The sequence below is a fragment of the Semicossyphus pulcher genome, unplaced genomic scaffold, assembly GCF_022749685.1.
Source record: "Semicossyphus pulcher isolate SPU_LCO1_2020_fin unplaced genomic scaffold, fSemPul1.0.p SCAF_5, whole genome shotgun sequence".
NCBI lineage: Eukaryota > Metazoa > Chordata > Actinopteri > Labriformes > Labridae > Semicossyphus > Semicossyphus pulcher.
Genome location: NW_027211726.1, coordinates 5,357,501 through 5,361,111, shown reverse-complemented (window position 1 = coordinate 5,361,111; position 3,611 = coordinate 5,357,501). Strand labels below are relative to the sequence as shown.

At 35.9% G+C, this 3,611-nt stretch overlaps 1 pseudogene; it reads left to right on the top strand.

Moving 5' to 3' along the window:
• The first annotated feature begins 2,429 nt into the window (after positions 1-2,429).
• LOC138608339 (major histocompatibility complex class I-related gene protein-like) overlaps positions 2,430-3,611 on the top strand; it is a 12,334-nt pseudogene continuing 11,152 nt past the window's right edge.

The window sequence follows — 3,611 nt, the reverse complement described above, 5'->3', positions numbered from 1 at the left end:
TGGAACGTTTGATCTCTGGGAATTGTCATAGCAAAGGGCGTATTTCAGTGTTGTATGATATGTTGGTTTCTAACTCACCTGAATCCTCTACTGACCGGCTTGAAGCCTGGAAGAAAGATATTCAGGAAGATATCTCCTTGGATGACTGGGGTGTGATATGTTTTAATGCACATAGACAAACGGCAAACATGAGATTAAGATTACTACAATATAATTGGCTGATGCGATCCTACCTAACTCCTGCCAAATTACATCAGTTCAATAATAATATTCCAGATATTTGTGTTAAATGCGAACAGTTTAAAGGCACACTATTTCACTGCATGTGGGATTGCAAAGAGATTGCAACTTTTTGGTGTGAGATTTCACAAATAATACATAAAATGTTAGCTGTAAAGCTACCCCTTGACCCTAAAATGTTTATTTTAGGGTTATATCCTCCCACCCTAGTCATTTCAAGAAATAAACTAATTCTTATGAATATGTGTTTACTCCAAGCAAAACGTTCAATTGCCTTATCCTGGAAGAATACTCAAAGGCCACAGGTGGGCCAGTGGCTTAGAGAAATGAGTCATTGTTATGCTATGGAGAAGATAACTTATATCCTGAAAAGGAAAGGTGAAACCTTTGAAAAAATTTGGGGCCCTTTCACCCATCTACTGGGGAATGTTAGTGTGTCAGGTCTGCTACAAAGGGATGTCAATGTGAATCCATGAGAGATCTGGTCAACAGCTGTGGGGGACTGCACATGATCATTGACTTTTCATTCCCTTTGCTCTACCCCAGATATGGCAAAGATTTTGAGATTTTGAATTTTTGATAAACAATGAACAATAAGCAAATAAATGTACATTTAAAAATGAATAACTGGAACAGATCCATTCTGCCGGTGATCGTCTGTGGTCCGTTTTAAAGTACCTCTAGTGATGTGATTATGTGCGTTGCATGGGAAATTGTTGTCCCTGCCCCAAAATTGTTGTTTTTTTTTTGGTTTTTAATTTAATTTGATTTATTTTTGTCTGTCTGTTTGTTTGTTTCTTCATCTTCATTTCCAGTTTTTATGTTTTTGTCGTTATTATTATTCTTATTTGTCGTTTTGTCCTTTCTATGCCTATTATTTACGCTGTTGATATTAAGTTAGTGTAAGGTATATATTATGTATAGGATATGTCTTATAACTATGTTGATAAAAGGAAATAAACATATTGTTCAAAAAAGAAAGAATGCAGGTTTAAGGTTCCTCCACAACTGGCTTCACTTCTTCAAGTTAAGGCCACGTTCACCTCTTATGTACAGGCTTATAATAAACTCAGGTGTTGATCCGCAGTGAGCATGAAGAGCTTCTGTCAACCAGAGTTTACGTGTCAATGTCACAAAAATATAGATGTAACATCTAGATAAAAGATGTGACACTTATATTGATCTGTTTGTGTTCTGTTAACGATTGATTTAATGATTCAAAAGTGGGGATTGAAACAGAGTTTACAGCGTCAAAGCCAGAGAGAAATGAAAACCAGCATCAGGTGTTCAAACATCAGCAGAGGTGTCACATTTCTCCTGTTGGAGCAGTTTTCAGCGTACACAGCTCCAAATCACTTCAGCAGCATTGAACCTGTCAGACAGAGCTGACCTGATCTGATGTTTGAGAAGCTCTCTGACTCTCTTTCTGCTTTCAGTTTACTGCTTTGGTTCTTGTTTTCAAAGACAAACTGTGAGTCAAAATGTTTCATTTAAACTATCTTTAGTTAAATTGTAATGATTGTCCTGACAGTTAGTTAGTTTGTGCTCAGACCTGTGTGAAGGCCTCGACTGACATGTGACACACAACACAGATATAAAAGTAAATCATTTGATATTGACTTTAAAGAATATAAGATGTCTCCCTCCATCACATTTAATAACCTCATTTAATGTTATGATTGTGCACAGATGTATTTAAATATCAGATAATAACAGACCTCATGAGTACAATGGTTCTGCTGCACACCAACTGCAGGTTTGAGCCACTAGGGGGAGCACCTCCCCACATTTACTCTCTATAACACGTATGAAACAACACTTCGCTTGTTGTTTGTTGTTTATATTTGGATCAGAGCTGTTTTTAATCTCAGAACAAAAGCACAATAAGACCGACTGCATCCTCACAAACTCCATTTGATCTGTATCTGACCTCTGACCTCCCAGAAAGTTAAAACATTTGTGCTCATAGCATCACATTAACCTACAAAATATTATAGCAAATCTGAGCAGCAGGAGGTTTAATACGACTTTCACATGTGAACAAAGATGATAGAATAAAGTCCCGCGCGTCCCCCAATGCTTTCAGGTGCAATAGGGGTCTTCAGATGGGCTGAAACCATAGCTAACTTTACTTTCACTTTCATTGATAACCTCATTGGGTCAGTTTTACCGAGTTACAAGTGACGTTGATGCTCAAGCTAAATTCCTATTGGCTTTAGACGGAGGTCTTATATAAGAGCTCCATTTTCTCTCACCTCATTTCACCCTCAGAGCTCGAGCTTGTAGCACGGTTTGTCTTTAGTTCACCAAAGAGACTTATTAGCTTTAAGTTCATTTATGTTGAAGAAGTCACAGGTCACAATGAAGACTTTGATGCTCCTGACTCTCCTGGGAACAGTCCTACATGACGCGACGGCAGGTGAGTAAAGAATCATCTGAGTCGATTGATTGTAAAGAGAAAAATGTTTGTATAATGTATCAATTTTAGGTTCATGTGATAGTATTTTATGTTTAGTTTCAGGAGTTAGTTTTGCAGGTAATAGAAATGTTAAAGGTAAACATCTCATGTAAGAATAGTAAGTCTTGTCTGTTCATGTCAATAACTCCGAGTAGTTATAAAAAAGTCTATTTATGAGAAGCATAACTACGCATCACGAACCAGTCACAGATAAATAAAGAAAACAAAGCGTTTCTGTTCACAAACTATAAATAGAGCTCTCATATTCAGTCTTTAACTTGTTCATATCCTCTTTATAGAAACAGTGTTAATTTAGTGCTATTTATCATGCTTTATTTTAGAACTAAAGTTAATATTTGTTCTAGTTTTTAATTAATTAATAATGATAATAATTGTCTTATAGTGTCTATATTTCATCTGAATTTATAACAAATAAAAAAATGTATGTTGCATATGTTCAAAAATGTTGCACATAGAAACACAATCAGCGACAACATACTGAACCTAAATATGACATTTTCCTCGTTATATAGTTTTACCTCGAAATATATATTTGAACTTATACTACATTTAAATTAATCTTAAAGCTATTTCCCAGACATTCGTCATTTTTATTGTTGGTGTCTTTGTACGTTGGTCGATAAGTATCAGTAAACTTAAAGCAGGTTTGAAGTAGTTTGGAAACATTCCCATTACAGAGTTTGTCCACCAGAGGGCACTGACGAGTTAATTTAGAAACTGAAATATGGGCTCAGTTTGTATTTTGGCCACAAAAACAAGTTTGATCTCTGAAAGTGTCCAAACAGCATCAGCCTCAAAGAACAGTATTAATCAGACTATAATCTTTGGGTATTTTATTAACAAGAAAGATGTATTCCTGCACAGCTTGTAAAACTTCTCCAGTGTGTGCCGT